The 25,360-nt window shown below is 44.2% G+C and overlaps 1 protein-coding gene across 3 annotated transcripts in view; it reads right to left on the bottom strand.

Moving 5' to 3' along the window:
- The window catches only part of HELZ (helicase with zinc finger), a 197,321-nt gene extending 176,788 nt beyond the window's left edge, over positions 1-20,533 (bottom strand). For 2 of the 3 annotated variants that reach the window (XM_066386510.1, XM_066386512.1), the window contains exons 1-3: positions 20,443-20,533; positions 19,107-19,163; positions 14,366-14,423 (exon numbers count right to left, since the gene is read on the bottom strand). The gene's annotated coding sequence lies outside the window, so the exon portion shown is untranslated. The remainder of the gene's footprint in view (positions 1-14,365; positions 14,424-19,106; positions 19,164-20,442) is intronic. The other variant, XM_066386511.1, reaches the window with a different exon arrangement.
- Between the last annotated feature and the right edge of the window lie 4,827 nt (positions 20,534-25,360).

Genomic DNA, 25,360 nt, shown 5'->3' with positions numbered 1-25,360 from the left:
TGCTCTGCCCCTCCGGGGCGTCGCTCTGCCACGACCAGAGCCACTCTAGCACCTGGGGCAGAGGCCAAGGAGCCATCCCCAGCACCCGGGCCATCTTTGCTCCAATGGAGCCTTGGCTGCGGGAGGGGAAGAGAGAGACAGAGAGGAAGGAGGGGGGCGGGGTGGAGAAGCAAATGGGCGTTTCTCCTATGTGCCCTGGCCGGGAATCGAACCCAGCTTCCCCGCACGGCAGGCTGACGCTCTACCACTGAGCCAACCGGCCAGGGCCCACAAGTCTTTTTTATTATTGATTTTAGAGACAGGGAGAGATACAGAGAGAAAGAAACATCGATTTGTCCCACTTCATCATGCATCATGCTGTCATTGGTTGATTCTATGTGCCCTAAGTATCTAACATGCAACCTCAGCGTGTCGTCCCAGTGCTCTAACCTACTGAGCTACCAGGCCAGCACCAAAGTATCAAAGTTCTTTTATCCACTCATCTACTGATGGACATTTGGGTTGCTTCCATAGCTTGGCTATTGAAAATAATGCTGCAATGAACATAGGGATACATATATTCTTTTGAACTAGTGTTTCGGGTTTCTTCAGATATATACCTAGAAGTGAAATCACTGAGTCATAAGGCAGTTTCATTTTTTTATTTTTTGGGAAACCTTCATAGTAGCTGTTTTCCATAGTAGCTGCACCAACCTGCATTCCCACCAACAGTACACGAGGATTCCATTTTCTCTACATCCTCTCCCACACTTGTTTGCTATTTTATGATAACAGCCATTCTGACAGATATGAGGTGATATCTCATTGTGGTTTTAATTTGCATTTCTCTGATGATCAGTGACACTGGATCTTTTCATATCTGACCAAGTCTCTTCAAAACAGTCATAAAAACAAAGTCCAAAAAAACTGTCATAGCCCAAAGGACATAAGAACTACATTCAATGTGGTTCCTGACTAGATCTCTGAACAGAAAAAGGACTTCAGTGGAAAAACCATGGATATCCAAAATCTGAAAATTACTTAATATTAATAATGTTCCAATGACAGTTTCTTAGATGTGGCAAAAGTACCATAAAAATATAAGATGTGAACAATGAGAGAAACTGAGTGAGGAGTATATGAGAAGTCTGATCTACATTTATAACTTTTCTCTAAATCTAAAATTTTTTTATTCCAAAATTAAAAGTGGAGCCTGACTGTGGTAGTGCAGTGGATGAAGCATCGACCTGGAATGCTGAGGTCACCAGTTTTAAACCCTAGGCTTGCCAAGTCAAGGCACATGTGATAAGCAACTACTAGGAGTTGATGCTTCCTGCTCCCCAACCCCTTTCTCTTTCTCTCCTCTATCTAAAAAAAAATAAAGATAGAAAAAGTGTTCGCCTGACCGGGTGGTGGCACAGTGGATAGAGCGTCGGACTGGGATGCAGAGAACCCAGGTTCGGAACCCCAAGGTCGCCAGCTTCAGCACGGGCTCATCTGGTTTGAGCAAAGCTCACCAGCTTGGTTGCTGGCTCGAGCAAGGGGTTACTCGGTCTGCTGAAGACCCATAGTCAAGGCACATATGAGAACGCAATCAATGAACAACTAAGGTGTCTCAACAAAAAACTGATGATTGATGCTTCTCATGTCTCTCAGTTCCTGTCTATCTGTCCCTATCTATCCCTCTCTCTGACTCTCTCTCTGTCCTTGTAAAAATAAATAAATAAATAGCCTGACCTGTGGTGGCACAGTGGATAAAGCGTCAACCTGGTAACGCTGAGGTTGCCGGTTCAAAACCCTGGGCTTGCCTGGTCACGGCACATATGGGAGTTGATGCTTCCTGCTTCTCCCCCCTTCTCTCTCTCTCCCTCTCTATCATGAGTAAATAAAAAATCTTAATAAATAAATAAGTAAAAATTTTTTAAAAAGTGTAGTGATGCATTATAGATTTTTTTTCATTCATTTGCACTTTCCAATTTTCAACAAGCACTATACTTCATTGTCATAAAAAACCAAAAGGGGAATGGGTAACTCTTCTAGATTTTAAAAAAAAACTAAAGAGACACAATAACCTAGAGAAATAAAATACATTTGGGAGACAAACGAGGATTTATATATGAATTTGATATTATCATTAGTATTGCTAAATAATTTTCTAAGGCATGGCAATACTATTCAATCTATGAATAAAATGTCCTGATATTTAGGAGATACATGTTGAAATTCGGATGAAGTGCCATCCAGAATGTCTGCCACTCTTACTTCCAATTGGCTCAGAAAAAAACTCCATCAACCTATTTTAGATAGAGAAATGGAGGGAAAGCAAATTATGGGAAAATACTAAATAACAACTGGGTGTTGATTATACTCTTCTTTCAACTTGCTATAGCCAGAAAGATTTTCATAATACAAATTAAACTGTCTTCACTAACTTAAAAAAAGTGATTCAGCCTGACCAGGTGGTGGCGCAGTGGATACAGCATCAGACTGGGACGCAGAGGACCCAGGTTCAAAACCCCAAGGTCACCAGCTTGAAGCCCAAGGTCGCTAGCTTGAACCCAAGGTCGCTGGCTTGAGCAAGGGGTCTCTCACTCTGCTGTACCCCTCCCCCCCCCCAGTCAAGGCATATATGAGAAAGCAATCAATGAACAACTAAACAGCCACAATGAAGAACTGATGCTTCTCATCTCTCTCCCTTCCTGTCTGTCTGTTCTTACCTGTCCCCTCTCTCTGTCTCTCTCTTTGTCTCTGTACACACCAAAAAAGTGATTCAAAACCCAAATTAATGCAGAAATTATAATTCTCTTAAATATAAAATATATTCTGATTTTATGTACTGCTTAATTTATCTTTTCCAAGCTAAAAAAAAATTATTGAAAAGGGGTGATTTAGCCCTCGCCAGACAGCTCAATTGGTTAGAGCTTCATCCCAAAGCGTAGAGGTTGCAGTTTGATTCTCTGTCAGGGCATATACAGGAACAGACCCACATTCCTGTCTTTGTCTCTCTCTAGCTCTCTCTCTGTATTTCTCTCTCTTTCTCTCCCCCCCCAAAATAATAAATAAAATTTTTTTTTTTTTAAAAGAATAAAGAAAGAAAAGAGGTAATTTATTTCACATAGTAAGAAATTATAGCCCTGGCCAGGTCGCTCAGTGGATAAAGCATCATCCCACGCACCAGAGCTCATGGGTTTGACCCCCAGTCAGGGCACATAGGAGAAGCAATCAATGATGACACGACTAAATGGAACTAAGAGAAACAAGTTGATGCTCCTCTCTTCCTCTTTCTCCTCCCCCTCCCCCACCTTTCTCTCTTTCTTTCTCTCTCTCTCTCAAATCAATGGAGAAATTCAAAAAGAAATGAAAAGAAAGAAATTATACCTAACATTCAGGAGTAATACTTAGGTTTTCTTCAAATGATATTGAATACAGTTTTTTAAATCAGCTAGGCAGTTTATATTGTTCTTAAGCTAATTAATTTCTAACTTGTCTAGTTTTTTTTTAATAAGTACATTTATTTAAATACAATTATCTTATTCCTTAAACAAGCTGGAAAGAAGACTTAAGTAACCCAGGAGACAAGGCTGGAGACTATAAAAAGTATAAGAAATAGGGTCACTGATAAAATAGAAAAGCAGATCTCTTCTTTTTTTAAAATTTATTTATTCATTTTTAAAGAAAGAGGAGAGAGAGAGAGAGAGAGAGAGAGAGAGAGAAAGAGAGAGAGAAAGAGGGGAGAGGAGCAGGAAGCATCAACTCCCATAAGTGTCTTGACCGGGCAAGCCCAGGGTTTCGAACCTGTGACCTCAGCATTTGAGGTCGAAGCTTTATCCACTGCACCACCACAGGTCACACAGCAGATCTCTTCTAAACTACACTCCATCTGGTACAAACAGAGCTCCTCTTGAGCCTAAGATTCAGTATAGACACATCTGCCCAAAATGCCTTCCTCCAGTTGAGACAGAAGTGGAAATGCTATGGCACAGGGGAACACTCTCTGCTGCCTACTGCTAGATGAATTAGAAACCTTCATGTCATTTCTAGTCCTGAAATCCTATTATTCTATATAAGATACCTTTAAAACAAGTACATGTTATCACTTCACATACATCAGGATGACTACTCCAGAAAAAACAAAATATCAAGTGTTGGCAAAAATATGGAGAAATTGAAACCCTTGTGCATTGCTGGAGGGACAGAAAATGGTGCTACTGCTATGGAAAACAATATGGTGGTTCCTCAAAATATTCAACATAGAATTACCATATGATCCAGCAATTCCACTTCGGAAAAATTCTCCAAAAGAACAGAAAGTGGGGATTCAAACACATTCTGTACACCCATGTTCGTGGCAGCGCATTCACAAGAGCCAAAAGGTAAAAGCAACCCTAGTGTCCATCAACAGATGGATGTTTAAAATATGGTATTTTCATACAGTGGAGTATTGCGCAGCCTTAGAAAGGAAGGAAGTGCTGCCATAGGCTACAACACAGATGGACCTTGAAGACTATACTGAATGAAATAAGCCAGATACGAAAGGGCAAATATTGCATGACTGTGCTTACATGAAGTCCCTAGAATAGTCAAATTCAGAGACAGGGCCCTGGCTGGTTGGCTCAGCGGTAGAGCATCAGCCTGGCGTGCGAGGGACCCGGGTTCAATTCCCGGCCAGGGCACATAGGAGAAGCGCCCATTTGCTTCTCCACCCCCCCTCCCCCTTCCTCTCTGCCTCTCTCTTCCCCTCCCGCAGCCAAGGCTCCATTGGAGCAAAGATGGCCCCGGCGCTGGAGATGGCTCCTTGGCTTCTGCCCCAGGCGCTAGAGTGGCTCTGGTTGCGGCAGAGCAACGCCCCGGAGGGGCAGAGCATCGCCCTCTGGTGGGCAGAGCATCGCCCTCTGGTGGGCAGAGCATCGCCCCTGGTGGGCGTGCCAGGTGGATCCTGGTCGGGCACATGCGGGAGTCTGTCTGACTGTCTCTCCCTGTTTCCAGCTTCAGAAAAATACAAAAAAAAAAAAAAATTCAGAGACAGGAAGTAGAATGATTGCCAGGGGCTTAAAGGAGGGTGGAAAGGAGAGTTAATGTTTAAAGGTACAAAATTTCCATTTAGGAAGGTGAGAAAGTTCTGGAAATAGGATGGTGGTGACAGTTCCACAACTTGAATGTACTTAATGCCACTGAATTGTATGATAAAATTGTTTAAATGACAAATTTTATGTTCTGTATACTTTATCCAAAAAAATTTTTTTTAAGTATACAAGCCATAATACCCCCTTAGAAATAAGCAGTAAGGCCCATCTTCTCATCCAGATTCAATCCTAAGAAATGCTCACTGCTCCTGACCAGATAGTGGCACACTGGATAGAGTGTCAGCCCGGGATGCAGAGAACCCAGGTTCGAAAACCCGAGGTCACAGGTTCAAGCACAGGTTCACCAGCTTGAGTGCAGGGTTGCTAGCTTAAGCGTGGGATCATAGACATGACCCCATGGTCGCTGGCTTGAGCCCAAAGGTTGCTGGCTTGAGCAGCGGTCTGGCTCAGCTGCAAACCCTCGGTCAAGGCACATATAAGAAAGCAATCAATGAACAACTAAAGAACCGCAATGAAGAACTGATGCTTCTCTTCTCTCTCCCTTCATGTCTGTCTGTCCCTATCTGTCCTTCTCTCTGTCTTTCTGTCTCTGTCTCACTAAAAAAAAAAAGAAAGAACGAAAGAAAGGCTCACTGCTCACTTCCCAATATGCCCTGCCCATGAAGGAGGACTGGCTGAAAGAGCAGAGCTAGAGGTGGGGAACAGGTCCCAACATCAGCCCCACTAAATCAACTTAGAAAAGCCAAAGCACAGTGTAAGGGTCAGAGAAGCCAGCAGAGGTAGGCTGGGGAGGAAAGGCAAACGCTGAGCTTGGAAAGCAGAGAACAGCGATGAGAAAAAGGAAGAACAGACAGTAGGAGAGATCAGAAAAGGGAATTACCCCAAGATGTGGAAACAGAGGAGACTGGGGGGTGGGAGAGGGAAAACGGAATTATAATCACAAAGGGGATTCACTCAAGAATAGATCCTGCCTGACCTGTGGTGGCACAGTGGCTGATGCATTGACCTAGAACACTGAGGTACTGAACACTGAGGTCACCAGTTAGAAACCCCAGGCTTGCCTGGTCAAAGCACATGTGAGTTTATGCTTTCTGCTCTTCCCCCCTTCTCTCTAAAAGTGAATAAATAAATTCTAAAAAAAAAAAAAAAAAAGGCCTGACCTGTGGTGGCGCAGTGGATAAAGTGTCAACCTGGAAATGCTGAGGTCACCGGTTCGAAACCCTGGGCTTGCCTGGTCAAGGCACATATGGGAGTTGATGCTTCAAGCTCCTCCCCCCTTCTCTCTCTCTGTCTCTCCCTCTCCTCTCTAAAATGAATAAATAAAAAATAAATAAAATAAAAAAAATAAAGTAAGGAAGTAACTTTAAAAAAAATTTAAAAAAAAAAAAAGAAGAAGAGATCCTGCTCAAGGGCCAGCAGAAAAATAACTACCCCACTGAGGTAGCCATTTCTAGCTACAGAAACCCAGAAAGCTGGTGAAGCCTATAAAAAAGAAAAACTACCGCTCTATGAGAGAACACTGCTATGCCTCTACCCTCAGAGAGCTACTGTCATTTTTTTCCCTGGTGTTTGTTTTGTGTTTTACAAGAGAACAGTTTTTGTTTAGGAATCACTTCAACCCAGACCTAACTTTTCATTTGTATTAAACACTAGATGGGCCTGGACACAGGGGTGAAGAGTACAGGCTTGAAGCCAGATCTGCCTGAACTGCGACCTGCAGCACCCTGCGTAAAAGTCCGTCTCATCTCCAAACCTGCAGAATGCAGAGTAACACCACCTACCTCACAGGATTGTTGCGAGAATTAAATAGGTTAAAATATGAAGTCACCCAGAACAGTGCCTGGCCTACACTAATCACTGTACAAGCATTAGCTATTAATCACTATAAAACTATTATCCTCTGGATCTAGAACATAAACTCCATGAGAGCTGGGATTTTGTCTGTTTTGTTCAATGCTGAAGTCCCAGAGGTTTGACATAACAATTATTTGTTGAATAATAAAAAGTAGTTGAGGACTGATATGTGGTGGTGCAGTGGATAAAGCGTGGACCTAGAACGTTGAGGTCACTGGTTCAAAACCCTGGGCTTGGCCTTGGCCAGTTGGCTCAGTGGTAGAGCGTCGGCCTGGCGTTTAGGAGTCCCAGGTTCAATTCTCGGCCAGGGCACACAGGAGAAGCGCCGATCTGCTTCTCCGCCCCTCCCCCTACCTTCCTCTCTGTCTCTCTCTTCCCCTCACTCAGTCAAGGCTCCATTGGAGCAAAGTTGGCCCGGGCGCTGAGGATGGTTTCATGGCCTCTGCCTCAGGCGCTAGAATGGCTCTGGTTGCAACAGAGCGGTGCCCAGATGGGCGGAGCACCGCCCCCTGGTGGGCATGCCGGGTGGATCCCGGTCGAGCACATGCGGAGTCTGTCTGACTGCCTCCCCATTCCCAACTTCAGAAAAATACAAAAAATAAAACAAAACCCGGGCTTGCTGATCAATGCACATATGGGAGTTGATGCTTCCTGCTCCTCCCCCTGTTCTATCTCTTTCCCTCCATCTCTCTCTCAAAGTAAATAAATAAAATCTAAAAAAAAAAAATTGTTGAATAATATAAACTTCATACCAGCAATACAGAAGCCCAAAGAACAGCACACTAACAACGAAAATCTCCAAACTACTTACTTTAGCCTCCAAGTTTAGAGTTCAGAAAGGACTTTCACATACCTTGTCCAAGTGACTCACTAAAGCTGATAGTACCTTCTCACAGACACACCAAGACTTAGAAGACTTAAGTGATGTGCCCCAAAACAAAGACTGAGGCAGCACAGGAATTCTGGAAGTAAATCCTACTTCTATTCACTCTGGACCCCACCCTAGAAAGCTTTCAACATACCCTACAAATCTGTTCAACTCTCCTAATCTGCAAACAACATTTAAAGCCACCAAAAGGCCCTGGCCGGTTGGCTCAGTGGTAGAGCGTCGCCCTGGTGTGCAGGAGTCCCGGGTTCGATTTTCAGCCAGGGCACACAGGAGAAGCGCCTATGTGCTTCTCCACCCCTCCCCCTCTCCTTCCTCTCTGTCTCTCTCTTCCCCTCCCACAGCCAAGGCTCCATTGGAGCAAAGTTGGCCCAGGCGCTGAGAATGGCTCCACGGCCTCTGCCTCAGGCGCTAGAATTGCCCTGGTTGCAACAGAGCAACGCCCCAGATGGGCAGAGCATCGCCCCCAGGTGGGCATGCCGGGTGGATCCCAGTCAGGCGCATGCGGGACTGACTGCCTCCCTGTTTCCAGCTTCAGAAAAATACAAAAAAATTAAAATTAAAAAATAAAAAATAAAGCCACCAAAACACTTTCTCCCATTTGCTTCAACATTGATGGGGAGGGAGAAAACAAATGGAACATTAATAACTGTTGAAGGTGGACAACAGGTCAGTGGATTATTTATATCTTCTTTCTACTTCTGTATGTCTGAAAGTCTCTGTAATACGGAAATTTTCATTAAAGATGAAGACCTCACTCCCCAACATTAACTCTCCCACTTCCAACTTTCTGTTGAGTACACCCAGTGTGAAGAAAACACCGGGCTGCAAACCTGCAGCACTTCCCAGTCTGGGACAAGGAAGGCAGTGCTGGATGAACTGGGAAAGCAGGGAGCTTGTCTCCGCTCTGCTGTAACTGGGTCTGAGATCTCACCCGTCCGCCTAGCTTCTTTGGGCCCCAAACTTCTTCATCAGTTCCCTAAAGGATTAAAATTCTGACTTCGCCTGACCTGTGGTGGCGCAGTGGATAAAGCGTCGACCTGGAAATGCTGAGGTCGCCGGTTCGAAACCCTGGGCTTGCCTCGTCAAGGCACATATGAGAGTTGATGCTTCCAGCTCTTCCCCCCTTCTCTCTCTTTCTGTCTATCTCTCTCCCTCTCTCTGTCTTCTCTAAAAATGAATAAAATTCAAAAAAAAAAATTTTTAATTCTGACTTCAACTTTCTACTAGTTCCTTAACCTCAACACAAAAGCCAGTTCATCTTTCTCTGTTCTAAACCTCTGAGACTGTTCTTTCCCGGGAACTCCCTATTCCAGATGCCCCCTTCTGCCAGCCACCCAATCATAAAAGCTTCAACATCATCTCTGACTTGAGACACAGAATGAACCATTCCCTTACCCTTCGAATCAGTCACCAAATCTTTTGTTCAGCCTCCACAATGTCTCCTGAATACGCCACCTGTTTTCCATCCCCAAGGTCACCAATTCAATTAAGGCCCTCATCATCCCTCACTTGGACTATTACTGAGACTCAAAACTAAAGTCCCTGGCTCTAGTTTCTCCACACCACTGATCCAGCATCCTGATCCTCAGACTGACAGTTAAGACCCGCTAAAAGCCAGGCCTAACCATTTGGATGCCTCGACCTCCACTGTGTTTCTTTATGTAACCCAGGGTCCCGGTAACTTGAATATGCAGTTTCCTGACATCTGCCTCATTTCCAACACTGCCCCCAGACTCTGCTCAAGCTGTCCCCCCTTCTGATTGCCCTCCCTTTCCATTGCTTCTGATAGGCACAGTGGTAAAATTCAAATGCCACCTCTTCGGCTGAAGTGTTCCTCCACATCCCCAAGGTGGCAGAATCACTCCCTCCACTTACCACCTTACATTTTGTCCGAACCCCTCAGAGCACCTAATCACATTCTCACTAGTCCTTTCATTTCTTGGTGCTCCTATTCTCCCTTCTAGATTATTTTTTCGTTTGTCTGCAGAAATAATGTTTTATTCATTTTTGTATCCCTCAGAACAGAGCTGTTTAAGGCACAGTGGTTAAAGATGAGTTAAAGATGTTCTAGACTAGGCGTCCCCAAACTACAGCCCGCGGGCCACAATGCGGCCCCCTGAGGCCATTTATCCAGCCCCCACTGCACTTCTGGAAGGGGCACCTCTTTCATTGGTGGTCAGTGAGAGGACCACTGTATTTGGCAGCCCTCCAATGGTCTGAGGGACAGTGAACTGGCCCCCTGTGTAAAAAGTTTGGAGACCCCTGTTCTAGACAGTGATCCCATCCCTTCAGCTCTCCAAATAGCCAAAAAGTGACTTCAGCAGCCAGAGTCAAATCTCAAACATTCTCAAGCAGCCTCTTCCTTCAACCAAGTAGATGCCATGATGTTTATTTGAGAAGCACTCAGAAGATGCAACAGCACATGGTACACAGGAGATGCCCAATAAAATCGCACCTATTCTCCTTTCCAACATGATCCCCAAGCTCACCATCTAAACCAGACTCTCTTTGAACATTTTCACTGAACACGTTCTAGTTTTTCTTTGTTGTTGTTTTTTTTAACAGAGACACAGAGGAAATCAGAGAGAGGGATATATAGGGACAGGATAGACAGGAATGGAGAAATGAAAAGCATCAATCATTAGCTTTTCGTTGCGCATTGCGACACCTTAGTTGTTCATTGATTGCTTTCTCATATGTGCCTTGACCGTACGCCTTCAGCAGATCGAGTAACCCTTCGCTCAAGCCAGTGACCTTGGGTCCAAGCTGGTGAGCTTTTGCTCAAACCAGATGAGCCCGCACTCAAGCTGGTGACCTCGGGGTCTCAAACCTGGGTTCTCTGCATCCCAGTCCAACGCTCTATCCACTGCGCCACCACCTGGTCAGGCTCTAGTTAACTTTTTAATAATCATCTGTTGATTAGCAGGTTATACTTGCTTGACCATTCATCAATCCTTTATTGCATAAAATAGCCAAAAATATGAACAAATAATTCAGAATAAAGAGATTCAAAGAGTAAAATCCAACATTAGAGAAAAAGAAATCCAAGTGTCATTTTATCCTATTAAATGAGCAAAAACTTTTAAGGAAAACCTTTAAGAAAAAATTGTCCACTTATGGTGAAACAAATATCCACATATCTGTTAGTAGTACAGACTGGTATAATCGTCTGGAAAAACAGTATGGCAAACCATAAAAACATTCATACCATGTTAACAATAATGAACAGAAAAGTTTATCTGAAAATATAATTAGAAAAAAATACAATAATATCTACAATAATGTAAATTAAAGTTATAACTAAAACCAACCAGCAACATAAATAACTAACATAAAAAGATTTAGGCAGGCCTGACCAGGCGGGGGCGCAGTGGATAGAGCATCGGACTGGGATGCGGAAGACCCAGGTTCGAGGCCACAAGGTCTCCAGCTTGAGTGCGGGCTCATCTGGTTTGAGCAAAAGCTCACCGGCTTAAGCCCAAGGTCGCTGGCTCGAGCAAAGGGTTACTCGGTCTGCTGAAGGCCCACGGTCAAGGCACATATGAGAAAGCAATCAATGAACAACTAAGGTGTTGCAACACGCAATGAAAAACTAATGATTGATGCTTCTCATCTCTCCGTTCCTGTCTGTCTATCCCTGTCTATCCCTCTCTCTGACTCTCTCTGTCTCTGTAAAAAACAAAAACAAACAACAACAACAAAAAAACGATTTAGGCAGGCCTGACCTGTGGTGGCACAGTGGATAGAGAGAAAACCATGACCTGGAATGCTGAGGTCACCGGTTCGAAACCCTGAGCTTGCCTGGTCAAAGGACATATGACAAGCAACTACTACCCACTCCTATCCCATTTTTCTTTTTCCTCTCTCAAAAATCGATAAATAAAATCTTAAAATAATGCCCTGGCCGGTTGGCTCAGTGGTAGAGCATTGGCCTGGCGTGCAGGAGTCCCGGGTTCAATTCCCAGCCAGGGCACACAGGAGAAGTGCACATCTGCTTCTCCACCCCTCCCCCTCTCCTTCCTCTCTGTCTCTCTCTTCCCCTCCCGCAGCCAAGGTTCCATTGGAGCAAAGTTGGCCCGGGTGCTGAGGATGGCTTCATGGCCTCTGCCTCAGGCGCAAGAGAGGCTCTGGTCACAACAGAGTGATGCCCCAGATGGGCAGAGCATCGCCCCCTGGTGGGCGTGCCGGGTGGATCCCGGTTGGGCGCATGCGGGAGTCTGTTTGACTGCCTCTCCGTTTCTGGCTTCAGAAAAATACAAAAAAAAAAAAGAAATCCTATAATTAAAATTAAAAAATAATCTTAAAATAAAAAGAAAGATTAAGGCAGATTATGAGAGCATGACTTTATGAAATATTTTGCAAGTATTCAAAATTTAGTCATATAAATTAAAATAGTAGCAGCTTTAACATGGAAATAGTTCATGATCTAATAAATAGAAAGCATTTCAAATTATATGCATAATTTAAAATGAGCAAAATATATTTTAATGGAATGCCAAAAAGAAAATCAACTATTTTAGTATAATAACCCAAATTTTAACTATTTACTTAATGTCAATTTTTAAATCAGCACCATACTGAGGAAACAGAGGGGTTCCAGGATACTAGCTTAATAGTTTTAAGAAAGGGTCCACCCTCTCTTGTTCTACATACTGTGGCCTTCACTGAAAACTCCCCTGTATTCCTTATCATGATAACCTAGGAGAACCCCACACCCCAGCTTTCCAAGGACCACAGGCCACCTCAACCGGTCTTCTAATCCCCTATGAACCTGTGAGGGGTGAACTGTGCAAAACAAGCATATACTCAAGAAACAAAAATCACCTGCAACCAGGTATTATTTTAGCAATCAGCAAATAACCAAGGCCAAATTCAATTATAAATCCCGAAACTATAGAATATTGTCACATTAAAGTCTCCGGGATTTGCAAGGAACTCACTGACTCAGTGGTAAACTGAGTTACAGTTAAAAACCAGTATGGACTTATGGACAAATGAAAGAAGTAGGAGCCAGGAGACCCTGGTATACAGTTAAAGAGAGAAGAAATGTTATTTTAACTACCAGAAACAGAAAACTAAAAATTCCAGTTTAGCCCAGGTGGTGACACAGTGGATAGAGCATTGGGCTGGGACAGAGGATCCGGGTTTGAAACCCCGAGGTCACCGGCTTGAGCACATGATCGCTGGCTTGAGCATGGGACCATAGATGTGACCCACGATCACTGGTTTAAAGTCCAAGGTCGCTGGCTTAAGCCCAAGAACTCTGGCTTGAGCAAGTGGTCACTGGCTCAGCTGGAGTTGTCCCCACCCACACCCTGGTCAAGGCACATATGAGTAAGCAACCAATGAACAACTAAGGTGCCGCAATAAAAACCTGATACTTATCATCTCTCTCCCTTCTTATCTGTGTCTCTGTCTCTCTCTGTCTCTGTCTCTCTCACTTAAAAAAAAAAAAAAAAAACCAGTTTAAAAGAGATGGGTAAAAAGTAGCTGGCAATGTCTTGTAAATCTAAACAAGCCAGAGACCAAAAGGCAGAATAGAAAGTCATTTTATTAACATATGAAGCTTTCCAGAGCTGGTGATGTCTAATAAGACTAGAATTGAAAATACATCAAAAACAATTTTAGCACCAATGCCCCACACGCACAGTATTAAAACAGTCTTCTCATTGTTTTTCTGTACTATTACCATTTTCTAAGTTTAATAATGGAAGACCAAAGTACTACAATGGACCAAGAAGATTAATTACTGTGAAATAATAAATATTTCTTTACTTAACAGAGCATTTCAGCAAAAGTTAAATAATTTTTTTTTATAATTTATATTTATTTTGGTGAGGAGAGAGAGAGAAGGGGGGAGGAGGAGGAAGAATCAACTCCCATATGTGCCTTGACCAGGCAAGCCCTGGATTTCAAACAGGTGACCTCAGCATTCCAGGTTGAGGCTTTATCTACTGTGCCACTACAGGTCAGGCAAGAGATAAATAATTTAAAGAACTAAACAATCATTGTGTAGAAGGAACACAACCATTAGGAAAAAAATTTAAACTTTTGTTTCTACTGACGTGTTTTCAGTTTCTAGATCCTCAAAAATGCAGGTATATATAGTTATCCAGGACAATATGTGCATAGCAGATAACAGGAAAAACAAACAATTCAAGGGTTAACCAGTTCATCAGAGCAAGGGTGATTACCTCTCAAGAATGTTGACACAGAAACTGCAGGACCTCTCCAGTCCCAATCATGCTGATAGGTGGAACCCCTGTGCAAGTTACTCGACTCAAAACAGAAGTGGAAGATTAACCTACCCCCTCTTCTCTTCAAACAAACTAACATGGCCAGGGGAGGTTTCTTCAGAGCCCCTGTGGCAGCATCCAGTCTGTTCCATAAGTAGTCATTTCAGTCAGGACCCACCCCCCTCAGAGTGCCACTCTGCCACCCTGCCATACCTCATGCTTTCTGGCCAGAAACTATCATCTAAATGAAATCTCTCGCATCTCTTTCTCAGGAATTACCAAGTTCCTGTTTTCTAAATAAGGCTCTCCTGAACTTTACTCACCTGCAGTTCACTGCGCTGGGTATCACCCAAATAGCCCATCAGAGCTCTTTTATAATTTCTGAAAAAGAGAAAAGGGAACTTTTAAATACATAATAGAAAATACCATTGCTGATATATCTGTCCTGAAGCATTTGTATCCAGTATTCACAGAATATGGTCTTCTGGTCCATAGTATTTCAATAAAATGTAGCCTAACCAGTCAGGACCACGAGTCCTGAGATAAGAGCCCAGACTATACTAAGTTTGGTTTAATGTTGCTACTACTTAACTGTGTGACCTTGGACAAGTCACCTGACTTCTCCAGGCCTAAGTTCTCATATAGGAAATAAAGACAGGCTAGACAGGAGCAGCAGAGAACGTTCCAGTGGAAAGTGCACAGGCTTTCTAGGACAGAACAGCAGTTCCACTACTTACCAGTCTTGTGACGTTATGTTAGTTCACATTAGCCTATATTTCCTCTTTTGCAAAACGTAAGTAACAATTATCTTGGAGTTGTTATGAGAATTAAAGGAGAGATAACAAGTTATAAAAAGCCAATAGGAAGGATACTACTGTACAGCATATCATACAATTCCACAGATGGTAATTATCACCATTGCCAACCTTCAAGTCATGTGACTTCAATTCGCAAATATTTATTTCCTTAAAATATCAACAAATCAAAAACTGCACTAATCTGACAATGGAATTGACTGAGTGCTTCACTAACAATTCAATTACAGTTATCTTCAAATGATGGTAGTTTAAGATTAACAGTATTATTTAATATCACAGGAAATAAGAGTGGGACAGTTCCTGTGTAACATCTAAACCAGTTCAGTGGCCACTCCTTCCCTGCCACAACCTCTGCTTTCACTGCTCCCAACACACCTCAGCAACAGAGCTCTCCCAAAAGCCAAAGGACACCACTGTTTTCTATGGTCAGCTCAGAGGAACACGACTAAAGATGGAGGAAGGATAAAAAAGGCTCCTGTTACTCTTTTTGACTTCGTATCCTTAATACTGCTTAAATTTGCTGACCACAGCATGCATCAGTTTTGCATAAAGATTTAAAAACTATATTAGTTGCACATACTGCCTACTGATAAGAAGCTTGCTTTACAGGACTATTTTTCACAAGAATTTCCACAAAAGAAAGCAAAAAGGCAAATTCAGATGTGCCAAGACCACCTTAAATGTAGCACAGGAATTACAAAAATTACCAACATTCACACTTCAGAATGGTTCAGTCAAAAAATATGCTAGACATTCTTTGAGGGACCTAATAATGAGTCAATCGGTTTGGGTTTTGTGTTTGTTTTTGTTCAAAAGCAAGATGAATATATAAACTCTGGTTTTAGCAGAGGACTTTCTGCTCTTGGAGAAAGTGATCCAGAACAATTTATACAAGTAAACAAGTTGGTATGACTGGTAGTATGCTCAAAAACTTTCCATTTGTTTTAAACAACTGATAGGTTTAAAATTAAAAGTATTCATGTTCAGCCCTGACCTGTGGTGGTGCAGTGGATAAAGTGTTGACCTGGAGCGCTGAAGTCCTCGGTTCAGGACCCTGGGCTTGCCTGGTCAAGGCACATGTGGGAGTTGATGCTTTCTGCTCCTCCCCCCTTGTGTCTCCCTTCTTCTCTCTCTCCTTTATCAAATGATAAATAAAATCTTTTTTTTTAAGTATTCATGTTCATATTACATCTACATTATTTTTTGTTATGACTTATTTATTTATTTTAGTATGGAAGGAAAGAGAGAGAGAGAGAGAGAGAGAAGGGGAGAGGAGCAGGAAGCATCAACTCCCTTATGTGCCTTCACCAGGCAAGCCCAGGGTTTCGAACCGGCGACCTCAATGCTCCAGGTGGACGCTTTATCTAATATGCCACCATAGGTCAGGCTACAATATTATTTTTTAAATAAATATTAACTCTATTAAAGTCAGGATTACTCAAAAGTATTACTCAGCCACCCTGAAATGACAGACCACTGTTTTATGCTCCCTCTAGCCAATGCTACAGAAATAATTCTGACTACACCCATCAATTTAAATGAACAGTACGCTAGTGTGGCCACCCTCCTACACATATCATAGTTCTCTCCTAGCAAACATTTCAAAATATTACTTAGAAATCAAATTATTTTTGTATGTATACTTATCTAAGTTTATGAAAATAAACACCCAGAACAATCTTTATAATTTTAAGTAGCCCCTCCCACTCTTATGAATTAATATACTTGGCCCTAAATCTATGCATTTAAAACAACCACCATAGGATCTTATTTCTTGTGCTGAGACTATATCTAGATCTTAAATATAGTCTGACAGATAATTATAGATTAATTTGAATTTAATATTAATACCAAGCCTACTTCTTAAACAGGAAACAAAAATGCATGTTTAAGATCTGGTTTACTGCCTGACCCAGGGTGGCGCAGTGGATAAAGCGTCGACCTGGAACACTGAGGTCGCCGGTTCGAAAACCTGCACTTGTCTGGTCAAGGCACATATGGGAGTTGATGCTTCCTGCTCCTCCCCCACCCCCCTCTAAAATGAATAAATTAAAAAAAAAAAATTTAAAGATCTGGTTTACTGTCTGACCAGGCGGTGGCGCAGTGGATAGAGCGTCGGACTGGGATGCAGAGGACCCAGGTTCGAGACCCCGAGGTCGCCAGCTTGAGCACGGGCTCATCTGGTTTGAGCAAAGCTCGCCAACTTGGACCCAAGGTCGCTGGCTTGAGCAAGGGGTTACTTGGTCTGCTGTAGCCCCACAGTCAAGGCACATATGAGAAAGCAATCAATGAACAACTAACGTGTCGCAACGAAAAACTAATAATTGATGCTTCTCATCTCTCTCCGTTCCTTCTGTCTGTCCCTATCTATCCCTCTCTCTGACTCTCTATCTCTGTTAAAAAAAAAATCTGGTTTACTTATTTGTAGGTCCCTTTGCAATATTCTTAGCCTTTCAAGAACTTGCTTTATATTTTTAAACTGCACAGGCCCTTTACACAAGTAGGAATGATTTCTCCTGTTGTGTGGCATCGCTCCCTCTTCAGCAAAACAATGGCACTCCACAAATGTATATGGACTTAAAAACAATGCAGTTCAAATACTTATGGTCTCAGAAAACAGAAACTTCTTGCTAACAATTGCAAAAGTCAAATTTACCAGCTGATAGAGAGGTACTTACTGGCTCCCAAAAACTATACAGCCTTACCTAAAAATAGTGTCCTAGCTTCCCAGCCAAAGGACAGACTAAAAAAGCTATGTCTTTATTGAGTTCAAAGACACAGACTTCTACTTCACCACAGCCTTCAATACTACGGTATTTCCCATTTTAGAAGACTCTGTGTAACAACTTGTTTGGTGGCCAACCACTAACTTCACTTTGAAGTGAATACTAACACTTCACATGGTCGACATGTGTGAAAATTGTGGAAAATATCTTGACACAATACAGGCCAAACAATACTAGCCACACAAGATTACCTATTTCTAAATATTAAATTTTAGACTACAAAGCAGATTCTTGCTTCTTTTTCCACAAAGTAATCTGTAAAGTTAAAAAAAAAAAAAAAGATAAAAGATTCAGATTGGGAAGTCTAATATGCCTCATCTGTAAGCTGAAAATAAATAAATTTTAAAATCCATATTTGCTCTGCCAAGAATAAAAATAAATGTAATACACACAAGCACTGATGAGCTTCAAACACAAGCAAATGTGGTGTGTGCACTTAGAAAAATATCTTGGTTTATGTCTACCTTCCTCTCCCAAGTTGTTTTTTTGTTTAAGGCAAAATGTCAATTGTATGCCTCAATCTGGAAAAAAATAAAGCAGAGCTTATTCTTCTTTAACAGATGTTGTGATAGATAAGAAAAAGTTTGTGAGACAATTTCAAAATCCAAATGCTACCCAGATGTGTCAAGAAAAAAACAAACCTACAGTAACCAATCAATCTACTATAACAACTTAATTTTCTCAATAAACCACAGTAAAATGTTTAAAGTTGAAAATGCTTGTGAAAAATGTAACATTAGCAAACTTTTCTCCTTCTCCTCAGTACTGAACACCAACCATTTACTAACACTCTATCAATAGTTTTTTAAATCCAAATCATTATAAGTTACATTAAATAAAGCAGCACTTTGAATTCACACACCACGTGTGAACAGAAAATGACAAATCAATCTTATTCCTAATAAGCTAAACAAAACTCAACACTATTGTTTTTATTTCAAAATAACTATGAGAGAGACAAATATTATTCCATTTTTAAGAAAATAAAAGCAGGAGTGACTGATGTGCCTAAAAAAATTCTTTAAAATGGAAAAGGAGTACAAGAGTCCCACAAACTGTGGACACACAAAATCCACAGACACAATTACTGACAGGCAATGCAGAGTTAAGTGATGGACACCAAAAGACAGATAAAATTAAGACAGCCAATTAAAGTTGCACAAGGAAATTTAAATAGGCACACTATAATTACCACTGGTGAAGATACTGATCAAGGATAACTGCAAATAATATTTGGCCCTGGGTAAGCTCCACTATGGCTGAGGATGTTGGAGCCACTGAAAACTTGAATACATGTGACACATTTTTCCTTCCTAAAATCTAGCCCTGCCTATACAACCATCTGACTGACTGAGTTATTTGGAAAATAAAGATGGACCCATCAAATTACTTAGTCTCAGCTTTACCCTTATGAGTTGATTAAAATTAAAAAAGTAAATCATTTTTAACTGCAGTCTCACCTTACACATCTCACCAGCACTGTAGTTCTTTTAGTGATCAATTACTTCATCCAATTCCTGAGGTAAATAGAAAAGTAAAATGTGTCTATACAACACCAGAAATAGTCATGATCAGTAGCAAACATTTTATCAGCCTGAAATGAAAGGGCATCTAAATTTCAAATGGAAAAAGTTACCAAAATGGTACAGTATGAAGCTTTGTAAATAAGTCTTACTTCAAAACAAACATATTTCCTTTCTGTGTGATAAATTTTACAAAATGTTCTTTAAGATTCACAACATTAAAAAGTCATCTCTTTCAGCACTAACCTTACTTTAAAAAAGAGAGAGAAACAAAAAGGAGGAGGAGGAGAAAGAGAAAGCTCATTTGATATGTTTAAGAGAGGGTAAAATTAAGAACAAACTAGCCAGGACAATGTCCCCTCTCCCCCACCCCGCCCAGGAATCTGTTGTCTCTAGAGTGATATACTTCGTCTATTAATGATTTGCCTGAAAAGTGTAAGTTGTGAAGGAGAAGAAATAATATTTTGAGTTTCAAACAAACCTAAGGAACCCAACCCAAGGAAAACCCTTTGACCCTGGGTTCCAGGCCTGTCTGAAGGACCCTCAGCAAAGGGAAGGGTGCAGGACGCTCAAATAAATTTGGACAGAGAGGAATCAAAGTCCCCAGATAAAACTGCAGTCCCTGAGCCCTAGAAAAGAATCTTCAGGAAAGGACAGGCTGTTTTTATTTTTGTTGCTATGCTTGTGACCCAAAGAGAATTTCCAAGGAGGGGGCGGAGAAAGAGGGGGAAAAAGTGAAGCCAGGGCGACTGCCCTCCGCGGGGGATGGAGGGGCGCACCCATGACCCACTTTCCCCGACGCCCACCCTCCGGCCCGGGCCCCACCCGGGTGCGAATCCGAGCCCCGCGGGGTGATCGGGCGAGGCGTGGGAGGCCCGCACGCTCCCCACCCCCAGCCGCGACCCAGAGGACAGCGTGCGAGGAGGCTCGACTCGCCCTCGCGGAGCGCCACGGGCTGGAGGGACCCCCCGCCGGCTCGCGGCCGCGATATGCACGGCCCTCTCCACCACCCGGGCCGAGGGCACTGCGGCCCCCCGCGGAGGGGACCGGGACCGAGGAGGGGAAGAGGCTGTAAACAGCCCCGGCGTCCGGGCCTCGCCTCGAAGAGCCCCGCTGCTCAGGCCCCGCCGCGGGCCGCTGGGGCCCCCAGCCCGCCCCGGGGCCGCCCCGCCCGGGGCCCAGGGTTCCAGAGAGGAGTCTGGTCCCTTCCCGGAGAGCCCCGGCACCTCGCGGAGCGGTCCCAGCAGCGGAGAAGGGGGAAGTCAGGACTTACCTGTCATTACTTTCTACGCCATCTTGGATCCACTTGTCAACGTCCCCACAAAGCATTATGGGTAAGAAAGAGCCTTTAAAGTGACTCCCCCCCCCTACCCCCGGCCCCTGACTCCCGCCTCCGCCGCCGGGGCCGCCCCTGGGCCGCCCCTCCCGCCCGGAAAGTTGCCCCCGGTGGCGGGCCAACCCGAGCGCCCTCGACCCGGCCCCCTTCCCTCCTCCGAGCCGTTTGCATTTAAAAGGCAGCCCCATTTTTTAAATGTGGCTTTAGGTTTTTCGCTATGTTCCGGTCCCTGGCCTCCCTTCCCTACTCTTCGCCTCCACGCGGGTTCCCACCGCCCCGCCGCCCTCCTGCCCTGGCAGACACCCCACGTCTGCATTTAATCAGCCCGAGGTTTCCCCTCTGCTGCCATTGATTTATTTATGCGCATTATGTGTCTGTTATTGCTCCAAATCTTTGGTGCATGCCTGCAGGCTTCTGCGACCCGCTTCCTGCTCCGGGCAGCCAGGGGTCGCCTTCAGGGCCCAGCGATCCTGCGGACCAGCCGGCGCTCTGACCCCCGCATCCGTGGACTGAAAGGTGCCTCTGTCCTGACAGACAGTTCCGGAGCCGTTGGGCTCCGGGATCTGGCGACACTGAGTCTCCGAGTCAACTAGCGTCGAAGTGCGTTTGGGAGTTGGGGGGACATAATAAACAAAATGCAACTTCTACCCTTTTTCCTCTCCCTCCCGTTGTCTCCACCCCTCGTCCCTAACGTGATCCGCGACCTTCTAGGTAGGGTCCCCTCCCCTAAGGATGTGGGCTTGACCGAGTCCACACTTTCACCGCCCGGAGTACGTGCTGATTGTGACTTCCCGGTACAGGTAACTCTGGGTTCGGGCTGCGGGCTCCCGCTGGGGCGCAGGGGCCGCGACAAGACTTGTGGGAGGGTCCCCAGAGGGTCCAGCCGCACCCTTGCGAGTCCCGCGGTTAGATGAGCCCAGGCGGCCGGGCTAGGGGATGCCTTGCCAGCGTCACTCCCGCCTGGGGGCTGCGAAGGGACGCACAGAGTCGCCCGGCTGCTACCGGGGGCGCCGAGTCGCCGACTGGGGCCCGCAGGCGCTTTGCGGGCGCCTTGCGGGCGCCGAGTTCAGTCCAGTGCTCGCCGCCGGCTTTCGGTGGCGCGGGGCGCCCTGGCGTGATCCTCCCTTGCCCGTGGCGCCGGTTGGTCAGTAGCCTTGCTCTCTGGCCTCTGCTCTGCAGACTTTGAGGGAGGGGGCTGCTCTGGTTTCTTTTTTCCTCCAAGCACATTTTTAGAGAGGGGTCCAAATGAAAAAGGCCTTAAGACATCAAGGCTTACGAAACTGCACTCGGTACAAAATGCTGTTGAATGACTGAAATTAGAGGAATGCACGGGGATTAAATGGCCCCTTTGGGGCACAGGAAGGGACACCGGCCATAGAGCTACCCAAGGGTTCCCACGTTACTCCAGACCCTTCGAGAAGCCTCTCTCGAGGAACCAGGTCGGCTGCGACACGAGCCTTGGCCCGAGGAACTAAAAACTCCAGCAGGCAATTGTCCCTGCCAGATGGGAAGAGTGAGGTGCAGACTCATTAAGGGATTGGCCCGGGGTCAGCCGGGAGGGAGGGAGCGAGGTAATGAGTCACGCCCAGCCGAGAACGTCGCGTGCCCGAGAGGGACCTCCCCTGAGTCACCCGCTCTCGACGAGCTCCGATAGCCGGGTTCTGAGACGTTCCAGCGCAGGCAGTCACGCGTGGCCGTGGGCTAGGAAGCCGGGACTCCGCCGGCTCTCGACCGGAGTCTGCTGCTACCGGTTTAAAGAAGGCTCCAAAGTTTCCTCTTTGCGGGGTTCCCTGATTACACTGACTTAATGGTTGCCCTGTGTTTACACGACAGCTCTAGATGTGTGGTCTGTTTCCTGTAATTTATACACTAAATATGCTGCAGGCCAGGACAGTGCCTCCCAAGCGTTTCTTTAAAATAGGCCCCTTTCTTGCCTATAGGCCTGGGCCCAAAGAAGCGCTTGATTCTTGCGCCTACCTGACACATTCGTCCACTCCAGGGTGCATCTTGGTCCTTGCTCATCCAAATACCACGTGTTGCCTGAACTGGAAAGCCTCCTAATTAAGGTGACCAAATTTTTACAATGAAAAGGACAAAAATAAATTGAAAACAATATTGTAAATAAAAGAAACATTTCATTCATTGCAATAATAATACACTATAATATGATAAATGCATAATAAAAACATTTGTAATATTTTATATTGTAATTATGCTTACATGCCTGTTCATTTTTAATAATAATTGTAAGAAAAAAGTATTTAGATACAAATATGTCACATCACATGCAATGGATCGACTTTGCGTCGATCGAATACGGACATTTACAGATTAGTCTTCCAATATCAAAAAGGAGGACATGTAGGAGGACACTTTTCAAGGAAGGACAGAACTTACAAAAGGAGTGTCTTCCCTAAAGGAGGACAATTCATCACCTTACTCCTAACGCTTCTCCCTGCCTCCGCTCTGCCCCTTTTAGTCCATTCTTCTTTTGACCAACCCAGTGACATTTATAATCTTAATGAATATCCTGGCTCCTCTGCTCAACCCCACCAAAGGTGTCCCCAGCACACTTAAAACCGGAATTCCTAACCATGGCCACAGCTCTTGTATGAGGTAGCTCCTGACTTCTCCTCTCCCTCACCATGATGGCTGCAGGGGCCTTCTCTCTTTCCCTGCAGCACCCCAGGCTTCCTCCAGGCGGAACTTTGATCATTGTCTTCTATATGCTCAGATCTCGACTCAGATGTCACCTCCTCAAAGAAAGCTTTCACGATCCCCTTAAGCAGAGCAGGTCGCTCTGTATTTTCTTTAAACCTGGGTTATAGAAGTTTTCTTGTTTATCATTTTGTCAACTGTTTATTATCTGCCCCACCCCCATTGGAGTGTAAGCTCCATAAGGGCACAGGCCTTGTCTGGCTTGTTCATTCAGGGCCTGGACCAGAGCCCAGCAAATATTTGTTGAATGAATGACCACACTTATCAGAGCTAAGGGTGGTGATGAAAGAGAGTGCTGAAGAAGCCTGGAATGAGCTGCTAAGGGACCTGTCCTTTGTGCCCAGCTAGACATGGCCAGATAGGAATGGAGTTGGGGGAAACAGTCCCTTGGCCAACATTAATGCTGCCCTCATTCTGATTCTGATCTGATAAACACACAGCCCAAAATCAATCCTCAGTCACACTCCTTGCTCTTTCCTCCAATCCATCTCCAAATGCTGCTTTGCCTTTAAAATATCCAGTATCTGACCATTTTCCATCATTTCCATTGTGGCCATTCTGATCCAATTCACTACAGTCCCCTTCCCTTTGCCCCCATCCAGTATACTGTATTCTCAAGGTAGCTGCGAACACTGGTGGATTTTTTTGGTTGTTTGTTTGTTTGTTTTAATTTATTGACTGATTTTAGAGAAAGAGGAAGGGAGAGGGAAACAGCAATTTGTTTCTGTATGTACCCTAACTGGGGATTGAACCGTCAACGTTTGCTCAGGAAGACGATGCTCTAACCAGCCAAGCTACTGGCCAGGACCCAACACTGGTTTTGATCAAATTCAATCAAATCCTAACCTTCCTCACCTGACCTGTGGAGGCGCAGTGGATAAAGTGTCAACCTGGAAACACTGAGGTTGCCGGTTCAAAATCCTGGGCTTGCTTGGTCAAGGCACATATGGGAGTTGATGCTTTCTGCTCCTCCCCCCTTCTCTCTCTCTCTCTCTCCCCTCTCTATAATGAATAAATAAAATCTTTATAAAAATTTTTTTTAATTTTTATTTTATTTTATTTATTTATTTTTTACAGAGAGAGAGAGTGAGTCAGAGAGAGGGATAGACAGGGACAGACAGACAGGAATGGAGACAGATGAGAAGCATCAATCATTAGTTTTTCATTGCGCATACCAACACCTTAGTTGTTCATTGATTGCTTTCTCATACGTGCCTTGACTGTGGGCCTTCAGCAGACTGAGTAACCCCTTGCTGGAGCCAGCGACCTTGGGTTCAAGCTGGTGGGCTCTTGCTCAAACCAGATGAGCCCGCGCTCAAGCTGGCGACCTCAGGGTCTTGAACCTGGGTCCTCCGCATCCCAGTCCGACGCTTCATCCTCTGCGCCACCGCCTGGTCAGGCAAAAAAAAATTTTTTTTTTAAATCCTATCCCTCCTCTGCACATTACTCTGATTTCCTCTCATTTCATTCAGAGGAGAAACTGGAGCCCCACACAATCTGCCTCTTCTCATCTCTTTAACCTCATCTCCCAGCTCTCTCCTGGCTTGCATCAGCCATAATGGGCTCCTTTTTCAGTGCTCTTCCTCCAATAATATATCCACATGGCTCACTCCTTTGTCTCCTTGAAGCTTTTGTTCACTTCAATGAATCCCCTTCTCATCAATTAAAAATTTTAATATTCCTCAACATACACACATTATGTATTTCCCTTTTTACTTTTCCATAACATTTATTGCCTTCTAACATAAGTAATTTGTTTATTTATTCAGTTTCTTGTCTATCTCTCTGCAAGTGAAGTGTCATCTTGCTGATCACCAAAGACTTGTGTTTATTACTAAGAATTACACTTCCCAGCTGTGCCCTTGCATCTAGCTGGGGCCATATGACTAGTTCTTGCAGATGGACTTAGGGCAAAAATGTGACTCTGAATGAGCACATGGAAATCAGCCTAACCAAAAATAGGAGCATTGGACTCAAAGCTGATCAGACAATAGACCTTTAGTACACTAACCCACTGAGAACTTGTGATCTATTTGTTATAGCACTCAGCACCTCAATTACTACATCTTGGTTACTACAACCCACTAGAATGGAAGCTCAGTTAAGGCAGGGACTGATCTATGTTGCATTCATTACT

This window comes from Saccopteryx leptura, chromosome 5, assembly GCF_036850995.1.
Source record: "Saccopteryx leptura isolate mSacLep1 chromosome 5, mSacLep1_pri_phased_curated, whole genome shotgun sequence".
Lineage (NCBI taxonomy): Eukaryota > Metazoa > Chordata > Mammalia > Chiroptera > Emballonuridae > Saccopteryx > Saccopteryx leptura.
This window is presented reverse-complemented; position numbering and strand designations above follow the sequence as displayed.